A 14,631-nucleotide genomic window follows, 5' to 3' on the forward strand; every position below is an offset into this window, starting at 1 on the left:
CTATTAAAACTTAAAATTATCTTGATGGACACAGTTACACCTCCCTCCAGTACCTACATAAGTTAGATCATTTTAACATGGTCTAAATTACTGAAATCAAGTTTACCTGTGTGCAGCTTACCTGTAAGCTTCCGGAAGACGCAAAAAATTTCTTGGAGTTGCTTTTGCAACTTAAACTAGTCTATGATATAAACCTGACCAATATGTAACCAGATGCATATGATGCTTTACATGTTTAAATAAACAGAAGCAGGATTTTGTACTTTTCTTGCTATCAAAATCCAGTACATCAGTCATTCCTTCCACAAGTCACCTCAGACAAGGAAAAAGCAAGAATAAAGATAATAACCTCAGGCCAGTTTAACAACAATAGGTTATAGTAGGATCATTTTTCTTTGGAATAGTCTTTTATGTCGTTTTCTTTCCCCCAATCTCTAGGCATATTTCAATACAGAGATTGAAATCCACACCCTTTCCTTTTTACATTCATAATTTTGTTTTATAATATTTTAAAAAATGTCCAGAAATGCATTGCAAATTTTTTCCCTATAAATATTAAGAATAATGCCTTGTATTTTTACTGCTGCATGATCCCAGCCTGTGGCAAAGTAGTCTGATTTTACAGACTTTTATTCCTGTGTTATTGGCTATTTTGATGAACATACTGATAAACACTCTCATTGAACTGTTTTTCTGTCAAAATGTCACTTGAATGTTTGCATTAACCTATATTGAAACTCAGGGCTAGGTTCTTTCCTGAGCACACCCTGCATGAATCCACTGATATCAAATTATACCATAGGTGGTGTTTCGGTGGCATTTAATGATCATATAGAGATAAAGGTTATTTATATTAGTGTCACTTACTGTCAGTTATTTTTGCTGTCAGGCATGGTTTTGCTATCTAGCCATTTTTTGCTGTTTCAATTCCATTTCTTTTTTTTTTTTTTTTTTTTTTTTTCCCATTTAATGATATTGCTTTTTACTATATCAGCTCCTAAGGTTATTTTTTTTTTTTTTTTTTTTTTTTTTTTTTTTTGCTTTAATATACTCTGAAACTTCAGCTGTATGCTTAGGTATTTTTATTTTTACTTTTCTGAATGTAGTCCCTCTTGAATTTAGTATTTTTTTTTAGATTATTTATAACATATTTGACTGTTTTGTTCTTGTATTTTTATTCTTCAATTCTTTAAATTTGTTTTATCTAATTATTCTAATTTGTGTTCTTTTCCTGTCTTGAATAATTGTATTAATGAATTCTTCCTAAGAGTTACTACTTTTTCATGCCAGAGTCAGTTTATTTAAAGCAGTGGCAAAACATGCTAATATTTAAATTTTGGGGATAAGCAAAACATCTATGCTTTTAGTCTATTTTGATTTTAATTTTTTGGAAAATGATATTTGCCTAAGAAATAGTTTTATCCCATTTGTTGCATGAGCTACTTACTTACTTACTTATTTATTTACTTAGTTATATACTTACTTATCTATCTATCTATCTATCTATCTATCTATCTATCTATCTATCTATCTATCTATCCATCCATCCATCCATCCTCTGGCAATTTCTTCTATCCATTCACAGCACCAACATGTCAGACTGGGGAGATCTACATGTAGACATTCTGAAAATGATGCCTTCCTTGGCAGATGCTATTTACAAAGCTATGTTTAGTAGTGAATAATGTAATATATACTACTTTTAACTGGATCACGGCATAGGCAATGCCAGTTTGTATGAAACTTCTGTGACCATCTGAGCCATAGTGAGCCACTTTGAGAAAGACCCATTAATTAGAAAAAAAATGTGAATGCCAGGTGTAGGTATGGACAAAATTTTATTTTATTTTATTATTATAAAATTTGTTTTGCAAAATGTTTTGTCTTACTTGATTCAGCGCACAATACCTGGTGCTGTGCTGAGAGTTTTGTATTTGCCTACATTTAACATTTTCCAATTTCTTGTTGCTTGCAGAACTCTGTCTTGCTGTCACAGTGATTTAATAATAATTGCCTTTGGCCTTTTGTCTTTCAGTGTCAAGGAGCTTGTCTTTATATATCTTTTCCATTTCAATGTGTTACAATATGGACTGTCTCCTGCAATTCACATTAAACAGCTCTTGAGCACAAGCAATCAAATGCAGCTCCTCCTTTTGCCCCAGAAAACCCATGATTTGTAGGTTGAGGACTCTTCTCTCAGTCAAATGCTGAATTTCAATCAATCTACATGATTTTCCATTTACTTTGAATAGGTAATGTATTCTCTTTATTCCGTGATTTTAGTGTCTACTTTTCCTTCTCAAACAAAAATGCAGCTTTGGCAATAAAGGGCTGGATCTACAAATAGGACTTATGTTCAATGCTGAATGATATGATACTTTTTAAAAGGTGGATCTTGTGCATTTAGCAACTAGGTGGGTTCTACACATTGACCTCTGAACTGTCTGGGTATCACAAGGGGACAACAGACTTTCAGGAGTACAACTTACATTACCCGTTGAGAAGTGCTAGGAAAATATTCAAACCTATTCTTAGTAAAATCTCATATTTAAGTGTCTCCTTAAAAGGCAGTTATTTTTTACACACAAACAGATTTGCCACTCTTCCTTGGCTTCTTTTCTCCTCTTCTTTCAGAACATGACAAGGGAGTAATCTATTTATTTCAAAGACAGTTTCTTCTCTCTCCAACTAGTTTAAAAATGTAGTAATAGGACAGAAAATTATGGGTCACATTTTACCTGTCTACTGTTTTCCTGCTTCATACAATTGAGGTTGTGGATTAAAATGTTGTTTGATATTAAGATATTTTCTGTTTCTTCTGTGAAAGCTGACCCTCACCGGGCAGCATAAGGAAGGAAAGAAAGAAAAAAATGGAAAAATTAGAGAAAAAATATTCTGAAACTGAAAAGTAAGAGATAGAAAAGGTAATGAAATAAACTTCTCATTTGCTCAGCACAGTGCGCAGACCACAAGATTGTAGATCGTTTTCTGCCTGATTCCATTACCATTTGATTAGTCCATAAAAAGTTCAGCCTTACTGTGAATACTATTGCCTTCTGGTTATAGTGGTACCCAAATTACTAGCAGCAGGAGGAGAAATTTAATACATGTATCCTACATTCTAGGCAAGTATTCAAAACAGTGATCCTCAGATACAACAAAGTTTTCCTTCCATCTGTTTTTCAACTGCAGGTACTGATGTTGTAGAGTACCAGACCGGGTGCACAAGCAACAGAGAGTGAGGCACTCCTAGCTTGCAAATCCTAACAGGGCTTAGTTGTGAGACTTCGGTCAGGGGAGTACATGTTTCTTACTTTGAAACAGACTTCCTGGTCCTTGTAGACCTTGTTGTCACAAATTTGACTTAGTGTGCTTTGAAAGATAAGTAAACATTGCAGGAAACTGAATAAAGGAAAAGGATGAGCATCCACATTTTGGATACAGACAGCTAATGTGGCAGCTGAATCTCTTTGCAGTCTTAGCCCTTTCTCTAATTTCTTTATCAGAAGCTCCTGCTGTTTTCTGTAGCCACATTTCATTTCTCTTTTTCCTTGAGGTTGTCGACCACTATCAACTGTGTGTATCTTCAGCTAACATTTATCTACAGAGTTTCAAAAGCAAATATTTTAATTTTTGCTTGATTTGTAAGCTTGTCCTCTGGATTTTTCAGAAAGTTATATCATACCTGAAACAATGTGTATAATTAGATAAATGAAAAATACAGGTGAGCTATCAAGAAGCTTTGATTCCTTAATGCACATCTACTTTTTCTATTGCTATATAGTATTTTTCAAATCTTATGGTTAGACCACAGATAATTCAAGGGCAAAGTGATGTAAAAATATGTAAAAACTAATCTCTTAGACTTTGATCCAAGTGTGATTTACATTTTTCTTGGTATATCTGATCCCTTCTTGTTCTGTTCTCTGACAGGTGTTTCCTTCATCAAATTCTCCACACTCCTGAACCTTCATTGTCAACAGAAATATTTTTAACCTCACATCTTTTTCATCTGTATTTGTCCTTTGCCACTCTCCACAGAATGCCTTTTTTGTTTTCCTTGATTTTCTAAGTGAACATTCACTATATTTAACACTTCAAGTTGGAAGGAAAAGAAATGATGTGGAGCCTTGAACTACTTATGTACTTAAAAAAAGAAAATGACTACAAAAGACAATACTAAGTAAAATGCTTCAAGAAGTGAGGATAACACATTGAAAATAGTAATCATTTATTTTAGAATAGAAAAAATGCAATATGCCTTCCCAAACACATGATGGAGTGGCTAAAAAGTGGTAAACCATTATATTAGGAGTTTTCCAGAAAGAATCGACTGGAACTGTCTGTGGTTGCACATGCTATGAGATTCTTGAGCTCTGGAGAACACCCGGACATTGCAAATACTACATTGGAATTTTGGATACATTTTCTACTCCTACCACTTTCTCTGTGCTGTATGATCATGAGCAAGTGATGTTGCCTTTCAGTGGCTGGGGTTCCTTTGTTGTGCCTGATAAACAGGTCAGGGCAAATTGGATGGGAATCAGTTGTCCTAACCTTAGATCACTGACAATGTCCCCTGTCTTCTGCTGCTGCATCCTGTTTCATATCTTCCTCATGCATATCTTGGATTGCCCAGAATACCTAGGTTTGGGTAGTTGACTAGTACCCCTCTTACCGAAAAACTTTGCTATTATATTGCTGCTAAGAATGGCAGTAGCTCCCAGACACACACACGGACAAAGAATGCAGCTCCCAGACATACTTAGGAATGACTGTCACAGAGGCACCCCAAGGTTAGTTTAAGGGACAACAGGGTCCGAAACAACTTTTATTAAACCGGTGAGAAACAGGGTTTTAGCACTCCAAAAGTGACTTAAATACAGGTTCGGATATCAGTTGAGGAAAATTATTAGGGGGCAGCAACAAATACAAGAGGCAGTCCACAGAGTGCATGCACGTGGCTTCACCAAAACAATGCCGGAGCCGTCTCTGAACCCGGAAGGAATACACACTTGCCTGAACACCGTGCGGGATTATTTTTTAAAGAGATACATGTACTCGTACTGAGTACGGAAAGCGTACACTCGCGATTCTGTGAGGGTTAATACATGTGCAAATGTGCACGGAATATTACACGTGCTCATGTGGAAGCGCGGGAGGAAAATACACTCGCGATTGTGTGAGGAAATAATTTATACACGTGCTCGTATTGAGCATGGAAAGTTACACGTGCAAATGTGCGCAGAAAGTACACGTGCTTATGTGGAAGCACGGGAGGAAAATACACCCGCAATTATGTGAGGATTAATTTTACACGTGCTCATGGAAAGTTACACTTGCAAATGTGCACGGAAAGTAAATACACTTGCAATTCTGCGAGGAGAAATTTTACTCACACCCGTGGCGGCAAGGCAAGCGGAGGCTCCACCCTGGGGAGGGGCTCTTGGCCGCAGCATCTCGCTCGTGCTTGAGAGACCCACGACAATGGGCGGAGTCTCATGAGAGTCTCATTTTTATAGGCTGATCAGATCTGACTGTAGGCATTCCAGAAGCTTCTCTGCACCCCCACACTGGCTGTGGGTGCCCCTGAAGCTTCCAAACATCCCCCACACTGACCACTGGTGGCCAGCAGCTCCCTGGTGCCTCGGAACTCCCTTCTCCTAATGGCCCTGGCCAGGGTGCTCTGGGGCCAAACAAAAGAAGCTGTTAGCCTCAAGTAGCAGAGAGAGAGGGAGATGTGTCTACTCCTTCTGTGATGAAGGAGGGAGTGGGAGAAAGGGGGTTTTGCATCCTGCCACAGTGACAAAAGTATTTCTCTATCAGCTTGCTGAGGCATGAGTATGTCTAGTGATATGGTTACTCCAGGCTTAGTAAAAAGGAACACAACATGACCTGAGCAACCACAGTACCATTATAATAATAGTTACAATAGCACAGCCTTATCTTTCCCCATACTTGATGCTAGTTATATTCTGACCTAGTTGGCTCTGTCTCTTTTGCTTTGCTGACCAGCTCAGTGACCAAGGAATGTTAGTCTGTATTCAAGCTGACTTCTGCTAGTAGAGTCATGATTAATTCTCTCTTTCCCTGTTCCGTGTAGCGCATCCTTGATGAAGTGATTGCAATACAAGTCTCAATGGTTTACTGAGTAATGAACATTTAAACGATTCAGTCGTTTGTAGGAGTGAAAAAGCAGGTGCTATCTTGTCATGAAAAAGGCATAAATTCTGCGGGCATCAAAACACCTGTTTTTTCTGCTCTTTATCAGCTAAAATGGCACATATAGTTTTGTCTCTGACTTCTCTAAGGAATGCACACTGTTTACTGCAGATGGTAACTGAGTGAGTTTGGAGCACTCTGTCACATCCCAAAACTTATCTGAACACAATAGAGAAAATCTGTTTGAGACCCGCTGCCTAGACCTTGTAAACAGTGCAATTTATATGAAAACACAAGTGGCTCCCAGAATCAATAATGATGATCATCATCAACATCATAATCATCGTGTGCAGTTCTGTAGTCCCTCTTATCTGAGATCTCAAATAATTTTATGAATAACTATAACTAAACTTCACCAGCTCCTTGGACATTAGTGTGCATCTCACTAGACCCATACACCATTCTTTTAAAATAGTGAGCATCACTTTTGGAATTTTAAAGCATTTTTATGCCTGAAGAAAAATATAAATAGACTATTTAGAAACTAAGGATAAAGAATGAGTGTTTTAAAGCTGCAGAGAATGGATATTTATTTCTCAACAACACAATTTATTACTAGATTGTTAGTATTTTCATAAGTGTTATGTTAATGTAGGAACACAGGTCTACTTTCAGAAGTTAAAATTAAATTGGTCTAACAGAGAATTCTTATTCTCTTGTACTTCCTATTCTCTTAGAGATCTCACTAACCAATCAGCCAAAACTAAAGATATTTGAGTAACTTCAAAGATATGGCCCTTTGGAACCTCAGACTAATTGCAATTCAATTCAACCTGGGTTTCTAATTACATAAGGTACTTTTGAAAATTTAATGTCTAAGTCATTAATGCCTAGGTGCTTACAATTATAAAGGCCCTTAACTGCCTCTGATGTGTCTGTTAAGAGCCCAGATATCTCTCAGGTTCTGATGTTAAGCATTTTTGGCCAATGTCATATAGTTATATAAGTTGGTGTTGTAGTACGTAAGTTGATAACTGGGCAGTTTTACAATGTATGACTCTGTAAAAGAAATTCTATTCATTATTGTTGTATTGTGTAAAAATTTACTTCACATCTGTCCTGGCTTTGTTAAAAACAAATTTCTCTTTTAGTGAATTTTCCTGTCAGCTAAAGTCTTCTTACTAGCTGCACTTTTCTGAAAGCTAGATACATGTTTTGTTAGACATAGCAATGGAATGCAACATCGCCGATAACGATGCATATCCTGTGAGAGGTGTAAGCAGGAGGTGTATGAAACTGACCAACTAAGTATTCCATCAGATTCACATGATGCTTCATATAAAAGTGGGAGATCACAAGGATCTCATACCTTTTCCCTATGGTCAACATTAGGAGAAGACCTTATGAGGCATCCCTGTGAACTGAGGCCTAGTGACAGACTGAATCCAGTTCTGGTTGGCTGCAGAGTCCAGTCCAGGACTTTGGGTGCCAGCCCTACATCTGCTGGAGCCATCGCTGGGATTTTCAAGATTGGTTTTGTATATTTCGTATTATTTTCTCTGTTTTTTTATTGGTAGCATTAGTAAAACATTTTTAATTTTTCCAACTCTCTTCTCCTGGTCCTTCTTTACCTCCCGATCACCTGTCCTTAGTTGGAAGCGGGGAGAGGGACTGAGGAGAGGGGTAGAGGTGGTTAACAAAACATCTGCCATGGTTTATTGTCACCCCGCAATCAAATCTTGACAACATCAAAATGTATTCATGAGATATTTTCAAGAAGATAAGTGAAAGGTAGGTTCTACATCATCACTTTTTTTTCCCAATTCTAAAAATATCTAGGCCTGCTTCAGGTCTCTATGTTGTGTGGGAAACTGTATGATGTCTTCGAGATTTAGAAGAATGTCATATGAAGAGCATTTGTGTATTTGACCATACATGAAAAGAGTTTGTTGGAGCCATCTGTTTCTTCAGGACAGAGTTGAGTCTTCTCGTGAATCAGCTAGTAAGAATCTCTCTTTCCCTGTCAGCTCTCCTGAAGCAACTTGAATAGTGGACACAGAAAGGGAGTCCTGTTTTATATTTGCATCAGATGTTTTGAAACATTTGAACACTAATACAGCTGCAGCAATGTTTGGGAGAGGAAAACATGACAAGGAAAGGAGCAGAGAACATATGGGATTTGTCATGGAAGTTGCTTGGAAAAGGTGGTTAATTCTGCATGACTTTCAGTAACATTGTTCTATGCACCAGTGCAAAGAAACAATTTTTTTTCTTTGTTTCTAAATGAAATATATTACTGTTGTATTTAAATCACTTAATCACATAATACCGTAGGAACAGGCACGTGCTTTTCATACATACACACTCAGTTTTTATATATTATGATTGTTGATGAAGCAAAACTCCACTCCTGTAACCAGTGAAGCTGATAAAAGCAGTATCAGAGAATATTTGCCTTGTCTTCTGCAGAAAATTCTTAGCTCAGCTTCCAGCACTGTTGCAGTTCTAGAACAGCTGATAATGTTTATATGTAGGCATCTACATATGTATATGTCTATTTTTGTTTTCATATAATCAAGTTTTTGGTGACTACATAGACCTGATCTGTATGTATACTGTTTCTTCTTATTAATCAATTTTATGCTAATAGGAGGTTAATTTCTATTAGAATAGAAGGGAAGTATGTTGTGGGAATTGTTATTTTAAGTTGCCTGAAATAAACTTTCTTCCTCCTCAGATGAAAGCAATCACCTTGTCATACTCTGTGAAGAAATCTACTTACTTTATTTCTATGTAGCCAGTCATCTCTCTCAGTATCCAAGAAATGTAATCGCTAAATTGCATATTCTAAGTGGTATATAGCAATGTTAAATGAAGGTACTGTCCGAAGACAAGAGGCCTGCAGCTGTCTTTAAAATGTGTATTGTCCACATGGACCTTAATCTAAAGCTTTAACATACTGCATTTAATGGAACTGAAGTGTTCTGCAGCAACAGCAGGAGGTGTTAACAGCAACTGCTGTATGTGATGTTGCAACATATTTCAGGAGACAAAAATAATATTTGGCAACTCACATATCTGTGATAAAACTGAGTTAATTCTTCTTTGTAACCTGAGATTTCATTCTTCCAGACAAGAAATTTCGTAGAGTTTCATAATGACTTAAAAAAACCCCAAAATAACAAAAATCCCCAACAAATTGTTCATCCAACTAATTAAGAAATCCTTTTGTTTAATTTTTTTGTTAAATATAAAGAAGGAAGTTATGTAGCAGTTGACTCCCAGAGACCTAAAGAGTGAATAAAAACTAAGGAATGAAACCCAAAAAGAAATGTTTCTATTGTCTTCACAGGCTTGAATAAGACAATCTTGAAAAGCCTATGAAACTCCCTGATCTTGCTTATACCAAAGAAAATAAAAGTCAATGGCAGAGACATCTTTTTAGTGGTGACAGTAAACATCCCATCTGTTTTTTCACTCATCCAGCAAACCAAATTTGGAGTTTATTTCAGAGGGAAAAACAAACAAACACCACCACCACCACAAACACAAAAAAACCCAACAACTGTTTGTTTCTGAATTTATTGAATGTTAAATAAGTTCCTTTTCAAGGGTAGTGTTGGTTGGATTAGCTCCATTTTTTTTTCCTCTGGAGCGTGAATATATATATCAATATGTTATCTGAGCATTCTACTGTTTGTAAGGATGCTCCTGTGATTTTCTCGTGTTTGAGTTATTGTTTACACAGATGAAAAGAAGCAGCAAGACAAAGTGTATTTGTTTAGGTGTATATAATATAAAATTCTACTCTGAATAGCAGGCATGATTCTGGTTTATCACTTTTTTTTTTGCTAGGAGTTGGGGAGTGGAAAAAATGAATATAACCAGGGAAATTAGGTCATGCCTATAGAATGGGAACATACCTGATCCTATTTAGGTTTGGGATGTTTGTGTGCTAGTGAAGAGATTCCCCAAGAACAGGAGACTGAAAATGACCTAAGGGACTGCTGACTTTAGTCCCCAGATACCCCAGGCAACTACATTTTATAGACTTTCTCATAAGGAGCTATGGCCCTTATATTAGGCTTTTTTTCTTTTTTTTTTTTTTTTTTTAATGTTTTCATTATCAAAAAAGCTTGCAGTTTTCAGTTTACAAATAAAATTGACTAGTAGAGATGCATTTAGCATTGTGATGTTGCTCTCTTTCACTTTGTGGTTCTTTGTCCTCATGTTTCTCTCAAGCTGTTTGTATAAGACAGAGATCTTTCCTCTCAGCTTTTTTATTTTTTTTTAATAGACTACGTATATATTTCTGTTTGTTTCTTTTTAAATATTTTTTAATGAACACACAGTGGTATGGAAGAGGTTTCACAGTGAGGCTTAAAAATGTTTCATGTTATGAAATTCATTAAATGAACAAATGACATTGGGCTGATAACACTTTCTTCATTGTGATGTTCTTTAGCTGAAAAAACAACCCAAATCACCAGTTAGTTTGTTTAGTGACAAGAAGGTGGCTAAACATATGGCTGTTACTGTTCTAAAGCACCATTGAAGTTGACAAAAGAACATTGGTAATAGTTTATTTTACCTAAGAGATCAAAACTTTCTACAAGTGCCTGCAGATAATTTTCAAACCTGGACTCTTTCCTAAGTTACTTACCTAAGGTGCATTTACATAGCTGTCCAAAAGAATTGCTTGCTCTTTAACTGCAGCTCACTTCCCACAGGCCAACAGAAAATTATCCTTTACACTTAAGGGACTGCATTTGGATGAGTCGATGGTCTGCTGGAATGTTGCCTTTTAACTTGACTAGGCTGGGTAGATTGCTGTAGGCTGATAAATGCTCTAATTTAATTCCTCATGTTGAATTCTCTTCTTTGAATCTCCTTTACCTTTTCTGTGCATGATGTTCTATTTATTTCTAGCTGTACTTGAGTAGTCTTCCCCGTTCCCACGTTTATTTTAAGGCAAAAAAAAGCAAGAAGTTCAAACATCAGGCACTGCAAAGGGAGCATCAGGGTCTGTTTAGTGAATTGTTTAGTGGAAAACCAGACTGAGACTGCGGCTTTGAAAAGGCCACGTTTTGTTAAGGTCTTTCCAAAACAGTATTTCCAGGCTACAGGAAGGCTGCTTTTTGCTTCATAGACTCCTAGTGACTCATTAATTTCTGGACATCATGCTCTGACAGTGTCACAGGTATGTAGGCATGCCCAGTCAGTGAAAATACTTTCTGGCCTGTGGTAAAGACTCAAAAAGCCAGGCCCTATAATTTTGGGGTACAGTTCCTGTACAGATCCTTACACTGTCCACTTTTCACTTACATAGAAACCGCTCAGAGAGAGGGTACAAAGCCTGACATCACCACAAGAAGTCCCATCACAATAGCCTAACCAACATCATTAATTTATGAAAATTTACCCTTTTAAAATTAAACCCCTTTCTTCCAGATCAAGTGTTAGGAAATTAAAATAGAAACAATCATGTCCACATAGACCAGTTAGAAAATCCACTGCTGCTCATATTTTCAGACTCGAAGATGTCTCCATGCAGCAGGCATCTACTTTTGGCCAGTGCCGCTAGCATTGCACTATGTCCCTGGAGAAGCTGCTAGTACTCTGTATTTATTGCTCTGACAGGATCTTCAGATTTTGTCTGACTGATTATCTCCTGGCCACTAACTCCTTATTTCCCTGTAAGTTTTTTTTTTTTTTTTTCTTTATGATCTATTTTCATTTTTCTTTACTCTGAAGCAGCCAGTGGATTATTTGATCCCGCTTTTCTATCTTATTTCTACCTCATTGCTATAATATATGTTGTAACTATAGAAAATTAAATTGAGTAAGTGCACTATAAAGACATCAGGATTATTGTCATGGAAGCAACTTTAGAAGTTATATGGTCCTGAGCGTTTTTAGAAAATGATAGTAAGACTTTGAATTTGACTCAGAGTTCTGCACAAATGCAGAGAACTGAGTGGAAGACTCCTGTAATTATTTTGCCATAGACAGCACTGATGATGAAGAAAGTAGTTTCATTCGGTTACATTCAGATGGGAATGCTGGTTCTGAATCCAATTCATCGAGCACAGAGGTCATTAAAGCATGAATAATCAACCAAAATGATGGAACAAAATCTTCTCGAAAGCTACAGGTGAAATATTTTTTTTTGTTCCATTTAGTTACTAGCTGAGAGAAATTTGGCTAAGCTGGCAGAAATGCAAATATTTTTGATGAAGGAAATAGTGTTTCTAAGACCTATTTTTGGCAGAAAATGCTTTTTGCAGTCAATAGAACTTAGTAAATAAATCCATGTCTTTCCCAAGCTGCACTTTTCTCAAATCCTTTCATGGGCAACCATAATGTGGCTTATTACTCCTGCACCAAGATACTAACTCATCTCCATGCTTTTCTTTATTCTTCACTCTCTTCTTAAGGAAACAATTCACAAAACAGTATTAGTGTGAGGCATATGTACAAGTTAAATATTTTTAAAGTTCTTGAGGAATATGTACATGTCAGTGAAAAAATATGATCGACTTTTCCACTGTTCTGGCATGTATGACTACAAAGTTGTATATAAACATCTGCCTTTTCAAAATAATAGGCTTTTTCTTTCAAATTATGTACACCAGTTTCAACATCAGAATTTTTCATGAATGAAAGCAAATGGTTGTACATCTGTATAGCTATACTGTACTGCCTGATTTTTATTTAGTTAAGCACAGATGTGATGCTGACTACATAAGTACTGCATTTGGAAACAGAGAATTTCCTTGGTTTGTAAAATATACCTAGCTGCAGTCTCTTTCAGTGACTGGAATAAGCTAATTGTTTATTTAACTGAGTTTAAACCATGCTAGTATCTTTGTGAAACACTACAAAAGAAGGGAGATTGTAGACTTCAAAACCAATGAAGCAGAAGCTAATATTTTAATGACTAACTGGTTACTTGAAGTAACTGACAGGCAACGTTTACCTTATAATTGTCACTACATTCACATAAATAGAAAAATATGAAAATGAATTTAAGAGAGTTTGTGGTAATGTTGAAAATTTCAGAAACTTTCTGACATCATCCACTGATAGCGAAGAAGATAAAGACACCAGAAAACGACGTTTCCTGCCTAAGCTTTAGTGTTATAAATAAAATAGAAATCCAGCAAAAAATAATAAATGTCTATAAAGAAAATAGAAACTAATATACAAACTGCTCCAGCAAAACAATATTTTAAAATATTTAAAGAATATTTTAAAAGACAAAGTAGTAAAAATCCAAAGTACGTGTCTCATATTTTTTTAAAGCCTAATGATTTTTTCCTCAAAATATAGAAATTATTTAATTAAAGCTTTTTCTTATACTCAAAGCATAATGATGTAATTCATAAGATGAATAAGCACTTTTGCTTCAAAAACTACAGAAAGTCTAATATCGGCATGACTGATTATGGGGTTTATAGATTAACAGAGATACACTGTGTTCCTATGTCAGAATATAAACTCCCCTAAAAGTATGACCTACATGGATCCCTTATGATCGCAATATCCTTCATAGTAAATTTATGTCATCACAGTAACTGTGGTTCAATTGCTTTACACTTCTTCTTTGAAACTGAAGACAAAGCTAGCATTGAATTAGCTGTCACAATCAAATGTTTGTGAAATGATAAAAGCACATGTTTTTAATTGCAAATAATGAATGCTGATTAGCATAAAGCAAAAAGCTTCACTGTGAAACATTACAGACTCATTGAATAGTCACAGTGAGGTCACCACAGCCTCAATAGAGTGGTCATCTTGTAACAAGACTGAAAAGTAAACTTGATTATTCTTTGAGATATTTTTTCTTTGAGATGGTTTTCTTATAGACTGCATTAATATCAAAAGAACAAGTCAAACCCAAACATTTCTTGGACTGTGTTATAATGTTAGAAAATAGAAACTTGATGTGGGATGAATTTAACACAGGCAATTTTTCAGTACTACTTTGCAGTGTGAATATTTAACATCCATGCAATTACTATGCCTATAAAAAGGCACATTGGAACATTTAAAATTATAATATCAAATGTTTTCTGTCTTCTCCTTTTGGTTATCAATGAATTAACTAAGCTTTTCCATTACTGGGGCAGTTATATTTGGTTTCTTCTGATATAAATTATTTGATGAACTAAACATAGTAGAAAAAAATGCATCATTTGCCACAAGGAAAAAAAAAAAAAAAAAAGAAACACTAAAAAAAAACAGAGCCTCATACCATATCTACAGCACTTTTTTCCAGATGCTTATAAGAAGATGTTTTATTTTAATGGCAAAGATGATCAAATATGAATGAACGTCTCTTATTTTCTTTATGACGCCTGATTATTTTGATTTGGTATTTCTGTGGGTTTCTTTAGTTACATCTACTAAAATCAATGAGATTTAATAATATATTTTATTATTTGTAATGCAATAATTAAAGAAAAG

This window comes from Columba livia, chromosome 1, assembly GCF_036013475.1.
Source record: "Columba livia isolate bColLiv1 breed racing homer chromosome 1, bColLiv1.pat.W.v2, whole genome shotgun sequence".
Lineage (NCBI taxonomy): Eukaryota > Metazoa > Chordata > Aves > Columbiformes > Columbidae > Columba > Columba livia.